The sequence below is a fragment of the Misgurnus anguillicaudatus genome, chromosome 19 (assembly GCF_027580225.2).
Source record: "Misgurnus anguillicaudatus chromosome 19, ASM2758022v2, whole genome shotgun sequence".
Classification (NCBI taxonomy): Eukaryota; Metazoa; Chordata; class Actinopteri; order Cypriniformes; family Cobitidae; genus Misgurnus; species Misgurnus anguillicaudatus.
In genome coordinates, this window is record NC_073355.2 from 46566777 (window position 1) to 46586762 (window position 19986).

The window sequence follows — 19986 nt, forward strand, 5'->3', positions numbered from 1 at the left end:
CTCCACGCTATGGCCATTCTCCAGGTCTTCCAGGCGAAGATTTTACAGTCGCTGGACGGCGCCGTCGATGCGGACACGGTCCGTAACCTCCGCGCTGCCACGGACTTTGCGCTGATGGCCACGAAGCTCTCCGCTCAAGCCATCGGAAAATCCATGGGATTTTTAGTGGTCCTTCACCGTCACCTGTGGCTTACCCTAGCTGAGCTGAAGGACAACGAGCGAAAGGCATTACTTAATGCTCCAATTACTCCCGCCGGCCTCTTCGGTGACGCCGTGGAGTCCGTTGTTGAGCGTTTTTTGGAGGCGCAAAAACGCTCGAGAGCTATGAGCCAGCTGCTCCCCAGACGCTCATCTTACCAAGAGACCGCCAGATCGCGTTCTACTTCTGCCCCGCGATCAGCGCAGCGTCCTTCTAAACCTCATGCTGGCTACACCGCGCCCGCTCGTACCGAGCCTGACGTGAGACAGAGGGACTGGCAGTTCCAGCCGAGGAAACGTCACGGACGTGGTCGGAGCCCTCGACGCGGTGGCGGGCAGCCTCAGGCGAGGAAGCCCTCTTCCTGACGAGAAGGCGGAGAGGAGGAGATCGCTCGTGGAGGGGCAAGCGTCAACGCGACGGGTTCTTCTGCCCCCCTCTGTTCCTGTGGGCGACAAGTTCAGTTATGTCAATGTTGTTTGTGTGAATGCAAATGTAATAAAGATACAAACATCATCACAAAAAGAGCTTTTTCCTCCTCACAGCCCTTATGCAGAGACGGATGCCCTGCCGGAAGGCAGCGCGAGTTTGCAAAACATACAGAGTGCTTGTCAATCAAACTCAAACACCGCCAACGAGCTGTTAAACGAGAACCAGTTTCTAAGCGCCGGTCCTCCGCCCACACCTCTAATGTTGCAAAGGTACGGCGCGAACGTAGAAAACACATTGCATGCATTAACGCACCGCCCGCTCAGCCAATTTCTAGACGCGTGGAAAGCTATCCCCGGCGTGTCAGAGTGGATATTGAGCATAATAGAGCACGGTTACTCTCTACAGTTCAGACGCAGACCGCCCCGTTTCAAAGGCGTGGTATCGTCATTAACAGCACCTCAAAATGCCCCAATCCTGAGACAAGAGGTACAAAACCTACTCGCAATAGGAGCGATAGAACGAGTCCCTCACAGCGAGTTAGAGAGCGGTTTCTACAGCCAGTACTTTGTAGTACCCAAGAAAGATGGCGGATTACGGCCGATACTAGATCTGAGACCCATCAATCGCGCGCTACGCAGACGTTCATTCAAGATGATAACCGTGAGACAGATCCTAGCGCAAATTCGCCCTGGGGACTGGTTCGCCTCGATAGATCTGAAGGACGCTTACTTTCACATTCAGATATCCCCCCGCCACAGGTGTTTTCTGAGGTTTGCGTTCGAAGGCACGAGCTATCAATACTCCGGTCTCCCGTTCGGGCTAGCTCTAGCCCCTCGTACATTCACGAAATGCATGGATGCAGCTCTCTCCCCCCTCAGAGCGAGTGGGATGCGCATTATGAATTATCTGGACGACTGGCTGATTATGGCTCAATCGGGCGATCTGTTGATCAGTCACATAAAAGCATTGCTTCCCCACTTAGAGTCGTTAGGACTGCAAATCAATGCTCAGAAAAGCAAACTCGTTCCGAGTCAATCCATTTCATACCTGGGAGTTCTGTTGGATTCTACATCGATGCGTGCTCATCTATCGCAACAACGTGTAGAAACATTAACGCTGTATCTGAGTCGCTTCAGACCCGGCCGGGTTGTCCTCCTGAGGGAGTTTCAGAGGCTTTTGGGTCTAATGGCGTCAGCCGCCCCGGTTTGTCATCTAGGATTGCTTCACATGTGTCCGTTACAGATGTGGCTAAAAGATCGAGTCCCGCCGAATATGTGGGCATCGACGTGCATGCAAGTTCACGTGACACACAGCTGTGTCAACACTCTGAAACCGTGGCGCGATCCGACCCTTTACAGTATCGGAGCCCCCCTAGGTCAGATAGCCTCTCGCTTAGTGGTCACCACGGATGCGTCGACATCGGGTTGGGGAGCAGTCTGCCAGGGCACACCCGCGTCCGGTACGTGGTCAGACCTGATGAGAGATTGGCACATAAACCGGCTGGAATTAAGAGCGGTAATGTTAGCGCTCAGGGCATTTCAACCGCAACTCGAGCGTCAACATGTTCTAGTGCGGACGGACAACACGACGGTGGTTTCTTACATAAATCACCAGGGTGGTATTCATTCGAAAGCCCTATTCGAGCAGGCAGCCAGCCTCCTACAATGGGCGGATCGTCACTTGCTATCTATCAGAGCAGCGCATATTCCAGGCGCTTTGAACAAGGGCGCGGATATGTTATCGAGGAACAGCCTTCCCCACGGAGAATGGAGGCTTCATCCCGACTCGGTTCAGCTGATCTGGGACCAGTTTGGGAGAGCTTCGATAGACCTTTTTGCGACGAGCGAGAATACGCACTGCCCACTGTTCTTCTCGCTCACGGACGCCCCGCTGCAAGGGGAAGCGTTGACGTCGCGCTGGCCGAAAGTCAGTCTGTATGCCTTCCCTCCTATAAAGCTCATACCGCTAGTATTGTGCAAAATCAGGGAAGAAGGAGCTACGGTGATTTTAGTCGCGCCGGACTGGCCGAACCAACCATGGTATCCGGACCTGAGAGAGATGCTAATAAGCCCCCCATGGCAGATTCCCTTGAGAAGGGATTTGCTGTCTCAGGTAGAGGGCTCAGTCTGGCACCCCAGCCCGGAACTGTGGAATCTACACGCTTGGAAGGTGAGAGGATCGTAGATAACACGAGCGAACTCTCGCGTCGAGCGGCATTCACGCTGACTGAGGCGCGTGCTGCGTCTACAAGACGCTTGTACGACCTTAAGTGGAAAGTGTTCGAAAGATGGTGTCATAGTAACAGCATTGACCCATTTAATTGCCCTGTGTCGGATATTGTACTTTTCCTGCAACATAGAATGGACGCCGGCAGCTCGCCGTCGACTCTAAAAGTCTATGTGGCTGCTATTGCTGCGTTACGCCCCCCCTTGGAGGGACAATCAATAGGGAGGAACGCGCTCGTCGTTCGATTCCTAAGAGGCGCGAGAAGATTAAGACCACGCCGTACCCCTTCGGTACCGCCATGGGATTTAGACATAGTGCTGAATGCGCTTTCTCGAGCACCGTTTGAACCGCTGGAGTCTAGCTCTATCAAAGATCTAACCATCAAAACAGCCCTCCTTCTCGCCCTAGCTACAACGAAACGCGTTGGGGATTTACAAGCGCTCGCTGTCAACGAGGACTGCATGCGTTTCGGTCCGGCTGACTGTAATGTTATCCTAAGACCAAAGGTTGGATATGTTCCCAAATCTCTCTCCACTCCCTTCCGAGATCAGGTAATATCACTAACGGCGATATCTGCAGCACCTGCAACATCACAGGATGCGACTAACCGAGAGGTGATTTGCCCGGTCAGAGCTCTGAGAATGTATGTGAACCGTACGGCTGAATTTAGAGCGTCGGATCAACTGTTTGTTTGCTACGGCGGCGCTGCTAAAGGCAGAGCGGTGTCTAAACAGCGGCTCTCGCGCTGGGTAGTGGAGGCTATTACGCTCGCTTACGAGAGCAGTGGACTAGAGCCCCCTTTCAACATCAGGGCTCACTCTACGAGAGCTATCGCCTCTTCATGGGCTTGGTTTCAAGGTACCACTATTCAGGATGTATGTCGTGCAGCGGGTTGGGCTTCTCATAACACCTTTGCAAGGTTTTATTTGCTAAATATGCAATCTCTAGCTGCAAAAGTCCTGTCGGTGAGTACTGACCACTCTTATGCTTCGATGTAATGGCAGCAGTGTGTTCTCGCAGGTCGTCTTGACTTTACGTAGATGCCTGCGTCATTCGGTGGATAATAGGTATGTGTGTGCTTGTGCATTTCTCTACCCTGCGCTCCACCAGGTCGTCTTTGCAAAGACGACGCTCGCATACACGGCGTTACCGCTAAGGCCGTTAACTCTGTGTTGTGAGTCTACATTAACTGCAATTTGCCCGGCAAAGCCGTGCTATTTACTACTCGCGTGTTATTTACTTTTCGTATTTCCACCCAAATTACTTGTCTTTCTACCCTAGCAGTGTAGTGATGAGGATTCACATTCCTTAGGTTGAGATATGCAAATTTCATACCTCGGGAATATCGCTACCTTATTGGTCAGACACGCCCCCCTAAGGGTATGGCCGCTGCGTTTCAGAATATTATTGGCTGTTTCTTTTACTACGTAGCGTTGCTGGGCTGGCTCCCCGCTCTCTCGGCGTGTTTGAACACTGTTCCCATAGCGTCAGCGGACGCAATGTCGAGAGACCGCTCTCGAAAGGGAACGTCTCGGTTACTATCGTAACCTCGGTTCCCTGAGAACGGGAACAAGACATTGCGTTACGCGCCGAGTTCGCGGCTAGCCATCTGTATTTTCGTTCAGTCGAGAATACTGGCGCTCGTCGCTCTAACACCGCTTTTTATACGCTTCTAGCGGTCACGCGGTCGGCGACGATTGGCCAGTGCCCTGCAATGGCGTTGTTCAATAAGATTTCAGTGTCTGGTGAAGTGGGAGGAGTTAACCCATAGCGTCAGCGGACGCAATGTCTTGTTCCCGTCTCTCAGGGAACCGAGGTTACGATAGTAACCGAGACGTTTTTTCTTTTCTTTTTAGCTCACAGAGGTTCATTTTTGGCGACAGTCACTATTCACCTTATTCCGCCACGCCCCTTTTTAATTCTTCACTCTTCCGCATTTTGTCAACCGACTTCCGCTGCTAATATGACACAGTGCATTCGGTGGTTAGTTTGGGGGTTAGAAGATTGTTTGTAGTTCACTATCACTTTAGCCAAATGACAAATATCGCTACTGCTGTTAATGTTTTAAATAAGGAGCACGGAGAAAACTTCATAAGACGCTCGGATAGTGTTATATTGTCCCATCAATCGTCTCGTGATTAGACGATATGAAGCGGCCGCGGCAAGTAACCTATGGGACATATTACCTCGTCCTGTCAGGAGTTGATGGATCAGCATTGGAAATTATTAAAGTACTTATGCCTACCAATATTTACACAGTGATTTTGCCTTTTTTAAAGCAAATGTGCACCTTAGCCAGTCCAATAACTATTTCGTTTTTATGTGGTACCATGATAGAATTCATTTGCAAACTTGCCAACACTTATTCCTTCAAATCAGGAGACTTAAATCCTTTTAAGTGGAATCTACAAAGCTCACATATGGTTTAAGAAATTCCTTACAGATAATATCTGATCACACTGTAAAGGTTTATATAACTGCACAACATCTGATCATATTGTAAAGGTTTAATATAATTGCACAACATCTGATCACATTGTAAAGGTTTAATATAAATGCACAACATCTGATCACACTGTAAATGTTTAATAACTGCACAACATCTGATCACATTGTAAAGGTTTAATAATTGCACAACATCTGATCACATTGTAAAGGTTTAATATAAATGCACAGCATCTGATCACACTGTAAATGTTTAATGTCACTGCATGACATCTGATCACATATGAAGGTTTAATGTAACTTTACAACAGGTTAAGCAAGAACACCCTGCAATAAATTAAGACACAGCTTTATGGGAGTCATCAGGAGCTGATCCCAAGTGTTTATCTGGAAGCTGTTGGTGTATGTACTGGTAAAGTGCTTGGTGACTGTGTAATGGATGCAATATCAACCCTCTGTAAAGCTGACACAAAAATGGTTGTTTCTCAGCAGAGATATGTACATTTGTGCCAGCTCAACACATTGAAGCAGTTTCTCGGACAGGGTTTACAGGACTAGGATTTAATTATATTAGGACATTTTAGTTTTTACAAACAAACCCTACAAAAAACAAGACTGGTCCGCATCTTGTGACAAAACAATGGCACTCATATATGTTGAGGTATGTCAGTAAAAGTTGTTTTTAAATTATTGTAGCTCAAATATGCATTTTAGCCTGGGACCAGGATAAGCACTGTCAGGGAAACTGCACCAGTGTTTTCCCATATCAGATGTAGGTTGCTTCAGGTTGAGTTGTGATTTTAAAGTGTAGTTGTGGTCAGAGACGGATGGATCCTCCCATTGTGTTTCTGCATCACAGTTTAGGAACATGTTGATTGTATCATTCATCCTCACAGTTGTCCACTGCATCACTACACATCAATGCATCTGTGAAAACAATATAACCATAAACAGTTTTATGTTAGTATTTAAAATAAACTTGCATCATAAGAATTAATATATAAATGGCACCCATACTTAAACAGAACAGTGTGTAAGAGAGAGATGCATTAAAAAGAGACAGTAACATTATACACACAGCCTTTAACTTCAGTGTTAAATAATACGTTGTTTAATAGGTCATTATCAATATCTGAATGAGAAATGAACTGACATTCTAGCATCTGAAATCTCAGTAACTTGTAGGAATCACGTGGGCTACTGTAAGAATGCAATGTACTATAATCCCTTGTGAAAAATTAGCGTACTTAAGTGTATTGAAAGCATACTTTTTGTGTGCTTAAAATAATAAAGGTATAATTTTTGAAAAGTGCACTTGCTGATAATATAATTTAATACAAATTAAAGACCACTTAAGCGTACTTAAATGGAATACACTTTAATTACACTATTTATTAATACACTTAAGTGCACTTTTTACAACTGCACTTTGTAATAATATGTATTTAATTTTAACTTATAGTAAGTACACTTTCATCATAATATTTATAAACACACTTAAGTGCACTTTTAAAAATGCACTTTATAATAATATCTAATTAATTTGAACTTATAGTAAGTACACTTTCATTATAATATTTATAAACACACTTAAGTGCACTTTTAAAATGCACTTTGTAATAATATATCTAATTAATTTGAACTTATAGTAAGTACACTTTCATCATAATATTTCACTAACACACTTAAGGACACTTTTTAAAAATGCACTTTGTAATAATATCTAATTAATTTTTACTTATAGTAAGTACACTTTAATCATAATATTTATGAACACACTTAAGTGCACTTTTAAAAATGCACTTTGTAATAACATCTAATTAATTTTAACTTATAGTAAGTACACTTTCATCACAATATTTCACTAACACACTTAAGGACACTTTTTAAAAATGCACTTTGTAATAATATCTAATTAATTTGAACTTATAGTAAGTAGACTTTCATCATAATATTTCACTAACACACTTAATGACACTTTTTAAAAATGCACTTTGTAATAATATCTAATTAATTTGAACTTATAGTAAGTACACTGCCATCATAATATTTATAAACACACTTAAGTGCACTTTTAAAAATGCACTTTGTAATAATATCTAATTAATTTGAACTTATAGTAAGTACACTTTCATCACAATATTTCACTAACACACTTAAGGACACTTTTTAAAAATGCACTTTATAATAATATCTAAATAATTTTAAATTATAGTAAGTACACTTTCATCATAATATTTATAAACACACTTAAGTGCACTTTTAAAAATGCACTTTTTAATACTGTCTAATTAAGCTTAACTTATAGTAAGTACACTTTCATCACAATATTTCTTAACATACTTAAGTACACAGTACAAAAATGCACTTTGTCTAATATACTTTTACTTAAATGTAACCCTGGTTAAATAATTAAATATTATTATTTTAAAAGTGTGCTTAAATATAATAGAGACTATTCATACATCTACAGTTATTTTATAAATGAGGAAATACATGTGAATAATTCAATCTGAATTATTAATCTGAAATGAGTAAACCAATCGTAGTGTTTAATTATAAGCTCCGCCCCTTTTTTGCTTTCGGATCGCGTCTCAGTTCAGAGGAGAGATGCAGAGCGACAGAGACACTAGATCTCACGCGAGAGGGTTTAATTTGATTAAATATGACTCCTAAGTTCATATAAACTGAAGAAATCAGAATTTAACTTGCATATATTCAATGATACAGCGTGATTGTGTGGATTGAGCACTTTTTGAGCTTTCATTTTGACCTGGTGAGTTTGTTATAATTACCAATGTTATAATTAGCCATAAAAACGAATGTCAACACTTTTAAATGTCATATCATTTTATTTGTTTAATCCATACGAGACAAAATGGTGTTATATTGTGATGTTATATGGGTTGGATTGTTCATTGCAGTGTGATTATGTAAAACCACATGGTGCGTTGTGTTCACTGCTGTTCGCTGACGCCATTTTGGTTGCACGTGCCTGTGAAAGACAAAAAGAGAGAGAAACACGTGAATGGACAGGTATTTGTCTAAATTGTCATTTATTATGATGATGGCACTTATGTATGTATTTTATTTGTTTCCTGTATTGTGTACAATTGTTCATCATTATTGATACACATTATTGAATGTTTTTTCCTTTCGTACTATGAACATTCCTTGAGCTGGATTTTCCTAATTGATGGCGAGCCTCCCATTTCGACCTGATTGGATCACGAATCTAGAGGAAAGGACAAATTTCTATTTTAAATATTTTTCTTCAGACAAGTAAGAGGATACATTTCAGAAACTGTTGTTTCCTTATTTTGTTTGTTTACTTCATTGAACTGAAACATTTCAGAAGCACAATTCTGATAATTTAAGACTGATCAATACTCCAATTAATAAGAACTTTGAACTTGAATACGGATTTCAGTGTGTTACATATATAATTTGTACCATCTTTGTACATTGATTGTGACTGTGATTTCTGTAAATGAGAAGTAATTTAGAGGGTGCACCCATATATTTAGTTCATTGTATTTTCATTGTTGTTTACTATTTTTTTGTGAATAAGGAAAGAAAATGAAAGGTTTCTCAATACTCAAAGTAAAATAATTTATTAATCAACTTACCTTCTGTCTCTGCTCGTTGCTCACTATCACTGCTACCTCCTCCTTCGTACCGTGCACCCTTCTGATCTTATTATTCCTGGTCCATAAGTAAGTGAGTTAATACCCGCTACATAAAGAAAGGACACTTTCATGGCAATATTTCTAAACGCATTTAATAAATGATCATTAGACTGATGTGACCTACCAAAGACTTGTTAATTTAAAGTTCATGCAGTTCTTTTTTAGTTGTCTGTTAAAATGTTAAAAAATAACTTTGAGTTTATTTTTTTCTAAGGGATGTAATTATTCAATATTGATAGTTGTTTGATTCCAATTTAACAATATTAAAATGATTTTTTTTTTTTTGGACATATACAACTCATAATTAATTAAGTGTGCTTGCAAAAGCACACTTATTGTTCTTCTTAAGTTTTATTAAGTGTGCTTGCAAAAGCACACTTATTGTTCTTCTTAAGTTTTATTAAGTGTGCTTGCAAAAGCACACTTATTGTTCTTCTTAAGTTTTATTATTATTAAGTGTGCTTGCAAAAGCACACTTATTGTTCTTCTTAAGTTTTATTAAGTGTGCTTGCAAAAGCACACTTATTGTTCTTCTTAAGTTTTATTATTATTATTTTTCCCGGGTAGATTTTTTTGGCCAGCTCTAGCGACCAGACCGTTTGACACAGAGACACCGTTCAAACTTTAAAATGTTCGGGCAGTACCGGTGTAAGTTGCTTGAGAAGATGAAGTCACAGATCCATGTCGTTCGGCCACCATATTGGATAGAACACAAAACCTTTAAAAAGTTTCACAGGTCACAAATTTTGTCCAAACTTCAAGAAATTCCACGTACACGATCCTTGGACCAAGCCTCACAAAAGTTACTGGAAGGATTTTTGATTTTCGGAAGCATTTGCCCAAAAAAGGTCAAAATATACCTATGGCGTAGTCCCCAAACAGGAAGTAGTTCATATCTCAGATTGTCTGTAACATATCTTTATAATTTTTTTTTATATGAACTCGGAACTCCAATGTGAAGATGGCCAAGATAAAAAAAACATTGCAGTAACATGTCTATATTATGTTATTTTCACTTTAAAATGTCCAATAAAATCCTATATAAAAATAAAAATGTAATTAGCTTTTACCACTAGAGGGCAGCCCAAGCGTGTTTAATTGCCTTGCCTTCACACGTGACTAGACCGAAACTAAGTGTGTGCCTATTGAAAACTATATATACTGAGGATTATTTGATACTAAATCCGATGGAATATTAATATTTCTCATATACGTTTGTGTACAAAACTGCAAATGGATGTTATATTCTGAAGGCGTGAATCAACGCGAGCTCTCTGGAGAACGTGCAGTACAGGTAGGAATGTTTCAGGGATTCAGACGTAAAACCCTTTCTTCTATTTCAGTAATATATAACATGACAAGTTTAATTCCGTTTTTCATCAATGTAATACATTGTAAACGTATTAGTTTGTAAAGACGTCAATTTCGCGTCCTCGCGTAGCAGTGATCGTTTGGCATCGGCTCTATAACAGCTGCATGGTTTAAATGATTGTGAATTGACGCGAAAAAGTGTCACTTTACCTTAAATCATGCATGTTATGCCAAGTGTATTTAAACAGTCATGACTTTGAGAAATTTATGACACATTAAAACACAGCTTGCCACAGCTAGAAGACTGCGTATATTTACATAATCTTCAGATAAGAAAGTTATATATCTAAATCGTTTGCTTAACTAACGGGAACACGATCGATTGCATTATGCTGTCAATCATTATGCTGTCAATCACTCAGCGAAGCATTGATTTCACATGGAAAGCAAGAGGACAGGGTCGCAATCTTGATGCGCGTGCATATGTTGCATGAGATGCAGAGCGCGAGTCACCCCTTCACGTGTATTCGCGCTTTGGTCTGCCCGCGTCAAGATGCGAAGACTGACAGTGGCGAGTTAGGAGAACACGGACTCTATGGCTGTTTTAACTTTATTTATTGTATTTCCAGCTTACAACAACTCCTCTTCCGACAGTTGTTGTCTGATATGTCGGCTCAATGATCACAATGACATTAGATGTCTTAATAAAGGAAACGATTTTTGTGAACTAGATAAAAGATCCTGGCGTTTCTCCGAAGTTCAAAGCAGACAAAGGCTCAAATATTATGCGAGTCATCGTTCTCACACAAGAATGCAATTTAAACGTGTAAGTTAATCGCCTATCGCTCACAGCCCAGCACCTGCACCACTGCATGCGTATCGCGCTGACAAACATACACCTGATTTTACTGCCCTCTAAAAGTATAATTTCTCTTATTAGAAGCCAGCCTAATGTTTGCCAGTCATTAAGATGGCGGTTGTAGTTTAAATAGAGGTCGTGAAATAATTAGCATTGACAAAAAACTGCATAAAACAATGTTATATTCCATATTATAAACTTTTGGTTATGTGTACTTAAGTGAGTAAATAAGTTAAATTCTCAATGAGTGTGATATGGCTCTTATTTACCCCTTTAAATGTAGAATAAAGCTTACTCGGGTATCTTACAATGCACTTATGTTGTTATGCAGTTTTAAAATACAAAATACGAACATGTCTGGATGTAGATAAAGCCTACTTGGTCATATTACAATGCACAAGTTTTGTTGTATGCAGTTTGAAAATACATGTTTGTAGAAAAAGTATATTGTACAATGCACTGATTTTGTTGTTATGCAGTTTCAAAATACAACATAAGTATGTTTAAATGTATATGTAGTCATCATCACTGATATATCTCTGGCCCTCATGACAAACTAATTGAATAGCCCTGTCGTAGACGCTCAACACACAATCATATTCATAAATAGTAAAGAAATGCAATGATATTAGGCTATCAGTGCTGCTGTCGCTCTCTCCTATCGCTTATTTTAAAAATGAGCTTATGATCAATAAAATGCAGCTTATATCTGCTGCTTTTGGTGACGTGAACTCTGGCCTACATTAAAGGTGCAGTGTGTAATTTTTAGAAGGATCTCTTGACAGAAATGCTAAATAATATACAAAACTATATTATCAGGGGTGTATAAACACCTTTCATAATTAACCGTTATGTTTTTATTACTTTAGAATGAGACGTTTTTTATCAACATACACAGAGGGTCCCCTTACACAGAAGTCGCCATTTTGTGCCATCATGTTTCTACAGAAGCTCTTAATGGACAAACTTTTTATTACGTTGTCTCCAATCATGACATGTTTGTCTGGTGGTTGCTACTGTAGCTTCTCTATGCATTTCAAAAGCAAGGGGTGAGCTGTGAACTGAGCTTTTGGTTGCAATTTGGAACCTCACCATTAGATGCCGCTAAAATTTACACACTGCACCTTTCATATGTCCGCTTAAAATCACATACAACAAGCAACCATAAACGTAGCTTAGACACTCCTTTTTCATCAACGCGAGGAAGAATATCCCAGGGGCTGTTACACTTGGTATTAAGATGCGTTTTCATCGATCGGATCACAAGTGGACGAGAGAGACACATCACGTTTACACCTGGTATTTAAATCCGTCTCTGTTTGTCCATTTTTGACCGCTTCTCTTCAGATTACTGAGGGTATAGTCTGTGGACGAGTCCCTCTCCTGTCATTTAATCATAAGCGGGAGTAATGACGGGTTTCAATGGACACGAACTAATGTTATGTCAGAGTCAAATGCTTATGTTTTAAGTAAACATGTTACATGTCAGTGTATATAAGAGCTTTCTCTGATATTGATGCTTTCATGTATTGAAACTAGGGATGCTCCGATCGATCGGCCACCGATCGTAATCGTCCAATAACGTCATTAAATGACGCGATCGGCACTCGCTAAAATTGCCGATCTCATGAGCCGATCTTTTTGTTTACTTTTGTCATGGTGTTCCTGATGCGGCTGCAATAAGAGACCATTTTACACAGTGCAAGCATTTTGTAACCCGTTGCTCATGTGTGACGTGCAGATCTGGATTTCTCTCTCTGCCTTTACAGAGATATGCGTATTTTCTATGAGGACGCGCTCCGGTCCTCAGCGCGATGCGTCTTCACATCCCTATCAAACAGCGTATACAGCACATATCGATCGTGGACAATTGCATCCTCATGCTGAAAGTTTATTTGCATTCGTTTTAAAGTTTTGAAGGTTTAAACTTCCATTTTCCTCACAGCTGCTCTTGTTTGCGGACACCCGCCGCACGCATACACAGAAGTCATCAGTGCATGTGAACGGAGTGACCTCTCTCACGTCTTAAAGCTACAGTATCCTAATTCATCTCTCAATAAAATTACTCTCTGTTCATTCATTAGTGAAGAACTGTTGTACTTCATACGAATGCGTGTATATTTAATTCATACAGTAAAGAAAAGACTGTCAAGTGTTTTATTTTAATTACTTTTAACAGACATAAACCTTTTTAAAGGCACATTTCTCTTTGGAAGAAGAAATATTTGTTGTGCTTATTTATTTGATTCTCTATTAAAACAATAATATACCTAATTTATAGTTAGTTTCATTTCTACAAATAGTGCAAACTCTGCTAGATTATAGATAAAAGATTCCCATTCCACTTCCATTCTGTGATCGGCACTGATCGGCGATCGGAGCATCTCTAATTGAAACCAAACTTTGAACATGAACTTGGGACTCCAATGTGATAATGCACAAGATAAAAAACATTTTAAAATGTTACATTTCACAAATCAAGTTAGTGACCGCACCAGAGCAAGCACACTTTTGCGGTTCCTCTGGAAGTGCATTTTCTAGTTATTATTATTTTTCCCGGGTAGATTTTTTTGGCCAGCTCTAGCGACCAGACCGTTTGACGCAGAGACACCGTTCAAACTTTAAAATGTTCGGGCAGTACCGGTGCAAGTTGCTTGAGAGGATGAAGTCACAGATCCATGTCGTTCGGCCGCCATATTGGAGAGAACACAAAACCTTAAAAAAGTTTCACAGGTCACAAATTTTGTCCAAACCTCATGAAATTCCACGTACGCGATCCTTGGACCGAGCCTCACAAAAGTTACCAGAAGGATTTATGATTTTCGGAAGCGTTTGCGCGCCACAGCCCAAACTAAATGTGCGTCAACGCCGCCAAAACAGGAAGTAGTTCAAATCTCAATATGTCTGTAACATTTATTAACCAAAATGTTTATATGAACTCTTTACTCCAATGTGAAGATGCCCAAGATAAAAAAAACATTGCAGAAACATGTCTATATTATGTTATTTTCACTTTAAAATGTCCAATTAAAACCTGTGTAAAATTAAAAAATGTCATTAGCCTTTACCAGTAGAGGGCAGCCTTTACGTTCAAACGTTTTTTTTAGACAGAATGTAAAGATAGCGGCAGCCATCTTTAGAAGCTAAGCTAACAGGCTATTGCTCCGTGGAAAAGTTTGAATAACAATGGCGGGATGTAGTTTTAATGTTAAAATGGCAAAATGGAATATAGAAGAGCTTTTGAGAGAATTGGGTGTTCCTTTAAGAGCCACAATACAGCGAAGAGCTGAGGAAGAGAAAGCAGAGAAGCCCGGGGAAGAGGCGACAGCCTCAGACTCTGCTGCGAGCCCGTGGAGAACTCAGTAACCTCGGCTGCCACTCAAGCTTCGTATCGTATATGGACAGATTCCTGGATACATATTTTTAGAATCGTAAACTTCATCTTATTCACTATACAGTATGCGGTTTCGGACGCAAAACTGCAAATGGATTTTATATTCTGAATGCTTGAATCAACGCGAGCTCTCTGGAGAACGTGCATTTTCACATACAGGTAGGAATTATATGATTCAGACATATTTTAATCCCTTTCTTTTATTTCAGTGATATATGGCACGACAAGTTTAATTCCCTTTTTCATCAATGTAATACATTGTAAACGTATTAGTTTGTAAAGACGTCAGTTTCGCGTCCTCGGGTAGCAGTGATCGTTTGGCATCGGTATTTTAATTAATTACGAAATTTGTATTTTATTTTTAAATTGCTATCTTGTGTTTCTGGCGCATTCGCGGATTAATGACTCATTTGAGTCGTTTTCATTACAAAGTGTTGCAAATAAATGAGTCTTTTGAGTCGACTCTTTACAAAGCGAATGGGCCAAATGTTTTAAAGTGGTTCGCGAATCAGTTTGAATGAATTGTTCAGATCGCTTCAAACACGGAATCGTCCGAAGCTGTTTTACTCGTAACCTATGTAGAAACACGCAGAATATAACCAGTGTTGGGTGACGTGGAAATGTATTTACCAATCTTTTAACTAAAAGCAAAACTTCACACATGTACCCGCCATTACATACGCGCGACCGCCGACCTGTTCGTCGTCAGACACAGTTAAACGCGTGCAACCTCCAGAAACACTGTAGCACAGATTGAAGAAAATCCATCGATGATTGACGTCTGATTCGCTGTTTAATGTACTGTATGATGTAAGTGATTCTCACAAAACACACGTGACATGACAACGTAAGAAAACATGAGTTTTGTCTAAGTGTAAACTGTCAATGTCCTCAGACCATCTTAGGAGATTCCAACTTTATACATATACAAAACAAAACTGTTGTCAGTTTACTTGTCTGATATTTCAGCTACAAGCTACATTTTTCTGTATACTGTTGGTGTATGTTGCAGTTTTACACATACTGTAGAAATGCCCTTCATAAGTATTCTTCTGTTTGCTGTGGAGTCAAGAAATGTCTAAACATTAAAAGATGAACATGAGACAAAAGTACAGAATCTGTCGCATTATTTTTTTTAATGGGCACTGAGCTGTGTCCTGATTGTTTACACATGAAAAGCATAAAATATGTAGGATCAGTTTGATTCACTTATGTGCATTTGTGTACAATACACATAAGTCAGCATTTAATGCTGTTGTTCTTTGTTGTTAAAGCATGTATGTGTTGAAACATAAACAAAGGTTAATAAAATGTGACATTCTAAACTTCTGGTATACTGATATTTATCTTACCAATTTCTGGTCTCCACATCAAACAGAAAAATCTTGTCTTTATTGTTCTGATACTTATGGAGGGCACTGTGTGTGTGCGTGTGTGTGTGTGTGTGTGTGTGCGTGTGTGTGCATATATCTAGATTTATTTTTTCATGAGTAACTAGTAACTCGCTACTTGAGTATTATTTTCATTGCATACTTTTTACTTCTACTTGAGTGATTATTTATTTAGTTACTTTTACTTTAACTTAAGTAAAGTTTTTGGCTACTCTTTCCACCTCTGTTAAAATCTTCATGAATCTAGGCTGAGTTTGCCACGTTGAAGCCTAAATAATCAGACAGATAGTAAGTTAATCGCCCATCGCTCACAGCCCAGCACCTGCACCACTGCATGCGTATCGCGCTGACAAACATACACCTGATTTTACTGCCCTGACGAAATCTAAAAGTATAATTTCTCTTATTAGAAGCTAGCCTAATGTTTGCCAGTTATTAAAATGGCGGTTGTAGTTTAAATAGAGGTCGTGAAATAATTAGCATTGACAAAAAACTGCATAAAACAATGTTATATTCCATAGTATAAACTTTTGGTTATGTGTACTTAAGTGAGTAAATAAGTTAAATTCTCAATAAGTGTGATATGGCTCTTATTTACCCCTTTAAATGTAGAATAAAGCTTACTCGGGTATCTTACAATGCACTTATGTTGTTATGCAGTTTTAAAATACAAAATACGAACATGTCTGGATGTAGATAAAGCCTACTTGGTCATATTACAATGCACAAGTTTTGTTGTATGCAGTTTGAAAATACATGTTTGTAGAAAAAGTATATTGTACAATGCACTGATTTTGTTGTTATGCAGTTTCAAAATACAACATGAGTATGTTTAAATGTATATGTAGTCATCATCACTGATATATCTCTGGCCCTCATGACAAACTAATTGAATAGCCCTGTCGTAGACGCTCAACACACAATCATATTCATAAATAGTAAAGAAATGCAATGATATTAGGCTATCAGTGCTGCTGTCGCTCTCTCCTATCGCTTATTTTAAAAATGAGCTTATGATCAATAAAATGCAGCTTATATCTGCTGCTTTTGGTGACGTGAACTCTGGCCTACATTAAACGTGCAGTGTGTAATTTCTGGAAGGATCTCTTGACAGAAATGCAAAATAATATACAAAACTATATTATCAGTGGTGTATAAACACCTTTCATAATTAACCGTTATGTTTTTATTACTTTAGAATGAGACGTTTTTATCTACATACACCGAGGGTCCCCTTACATGGAAGTCGCCATTTTGTGCTCCCATGTTTCTACAGAAGCTCTTAATGGACAAACTTTTTTATTAAGTTGTCTCCAATCATGACATGTTTGTCCTGTGGTGGCTACCGTAGCTTCTCTATGCATTTCAAAAGCGAGGGGTGAGCTGTAAACTGAGCTGTTGGTTGCAATTTGGAACCTCACCACTAGATGCCGCTAAAATATACGCACTGCACCTTTAAGTCTCATGTTTTTAAGATTATCTTAAGTACTAAAGGATTTTTGGTATATTGTGTACAAAACTAGTGTGTGAAAATAGGGCACTTTAAAGGGATTGTTCACTCAAAAATTAAAATTATTTAAATTACAATTCTAAAAAAAAATTAATAAGAAAACACTGAGGGCTTGACATTAACTTTTTGAGGAACTTGTCCTTTGGACAAGTAAATTTGTGTTTCACTTGTCCATGCACAAAAGTCACTTGTCCGGGTAAAGTTTTATAATATAATGTATTTTTTGTGTTTTGCTAATCAGTGGCAGAGCAAGGGATTTTTCATAGAGGAGTCGGACAACTAATTTTTTCTTACACTTGTCCTACAAAAAATCCACTTGTCCCGGACAAGCGGACAAGCCTTAATGTCGAACCCTGAACATGTGCAGCACAGCCGTTATAGTTGGTTCTAGGCTAGCTAGAGCGGGTTCTCTAGGCTTGTGATCCCTGTATTTACATAAAATGGTCTGTGCTAAGCCCCGGATGTCCTTAAATGCTGGAAACACCCCTGGTTACAAGCCTGTATACATTTCTGTGTGTGTGTGTGTGTGTGTGTGTGTGTGTGTGTGTGTGTGTGTGTGTGTGTGTGTGTGTGTGTGTCAGGAATGCTTTCACGTATTGAAACCAAACTTTGTACATGAACTTGGGACTCCAATGCGAGGATGCACAAGATAAAAAACATTCTAAAATTTTACATTTCACAAATCACGTTAGTGACCGCACCAGAGCAAGCACACTTTTGCGGTTCCTCTGGAAGTGCATTTTCTAGTTTATTAAATGTACTTTTGCAAAACAAAAAATCTGACTACCAAACTGTTTTATTGTCAGTGTAAGCATTGTGGTTTTTGTTTGTTTGCAATGCATTAAACTGAAATGAATACATATTTAATTAACTTTTTGTTTTGATTTGTTTTTCAGTATTTTGAGAAGTACATAACCATATTTCACATGCAATAGAAGTAGTTAAAGTACATACTGTAGAGAGATGCATTGAAATCACTTCACTGCACTGAAATCACAGTTCAACCGATTGAATTTAATTTTGTATATTTGAATTTATTTGGCAAACTTGTATTTGAAACATTAAATTTAATGAGTAATTAAATGTACTGTTAATATACATTAACTTCTTTTAATTTCACATTAATTGATTGACAGTAGATTGAACAGTGTACTTTAAGTATATTTTTAAAACACTAGAAGCAATTATGAAAGTAGATATAAAGTTGTAATAAAGTACCAATTAAGTTGTTCCAAAAAATCACTCTTAATGGCAACTTACTACATTTTATTTCAACTTAATATATCATGTATTTGAAATTAATTGCATTTAATGTGCATTCAGTGCGCTGAAAAGATTGCATTTAATTCACACTTAAGAGTATTGTAAAGAGACATTAAAGTGCATTTTAAATCATATTAATTGCATGTTATTATATTGTGTAGTGCACTTTAAGTATATTGTAATAACACTAGAAGCAATTATGAAAGTAGATATAAAGTTGTAATAAAGTACCAATTAAGTTGTTCCAAAAAAATCACTCTTAATGGCAACTTATTACATTTTATTTCAACTTAATATATCATGTATTTGAAATTAATTGTATTTAATGTGCATTCAGTGCGCTGAAAAGATTGCATTTAATTCACACTTAAGAGTATTGTAAAGAGACATTAAAGTGCATTTTAAATCATATTAATTGCATGTTATTATATTGTGTAGTGCACTTTAAGTATATTGTAATAACACTAGAAGCAATTATGAAAGTAGATATAAAGTTGTAATAAAGTACCAATTAAGTTGTTCCAAAAAATCACTCTTAATGGCAACTTATTACATTTTATTTCAACTTAATATATGATATATGTGAAATTAATTACACTTAATGTGCATTCAGTGCGCTGAAAAGATTGCATTTAATTCACACTTAAGAGTATTGTAAAGAGACATTAAAGTGCATTTTAAATCATATTAATTGCATGTTATTATATTGTGTAGTGCGCTTTAAGTATATTGTAAAAACACTAGAAGCAATTATGAAAGTAGATATAAAGTTGTAATAAAGTACCAATTAAGTTGTTCCAAAAAATCACTCTTAATGGCAACTTATTACATTTTATTTCAACTTAATATATGATATATGTGAAATTAATTACACTTAATGTGCATTCAGTGCGCCGAAAAGATGGCATTTAATTCACACTTAAGTGTATATACTTAAAGTGTATTATTTATGTAATAAGTACACTTTATAAAAGTACACTTAAGCACACTTTTTTTTCACAAGGGATATCTCGTTGTACTATCGTAAATATAAAAATATAGGTGGACAATTAAAACCATTCAAATAGTTGCATTTTATAAACTAACGTTACTGATCTTAAGTGTATTTGTAGAATGGACTTCACAAATCTAACTTTAGGCGAACGAGCACAACGTTAGCTAAGATAGCTTACCTGAAACTGGCCACCTTTTCTACACCCGGCGTGGTTTAAAGTTACCGGAACATCGTAGTCGACCCATTACTTGGGATAAGGGTGTTCCTCAGTTTGCT

The 19986-nt window shown here is 38.6% G+C and overlaps 2 long non-coding RNA genes across 2 annotated transcripts; one reads left to right on the forward strand and one right to left on the reverse strand.

The window, feature by feature from the left end:
* Positions 1-7900: 7900 nt before the first annotated feature.
* On the forward strand, positions 7901-8865 carry LOC129430469 (uncharacterized). The gene is made up of 3 exons (XR_012359025.1): positions 7901-8075; positions 8224-8335; positions 8479-8865. It is a non-coding gene; the product is annotated as an uncharacterized lncRNA (long non-coding RNA).
* On the reverse strand, positions 8228-9036 carry LOC141350936 (uncharacterized). Its single transcript, XR_012359026.1, has 2 exons — positions 8929-9036; positions 8228-8534 (listed from the first exon to the last, which is right to left on the reverse strand). It is a non-coding gene; the product is annotated as an uncharacterized lncRNA (long non-coding RNA).
* Positions 9037-19986: the final 10950 nt, after the last annotated feature.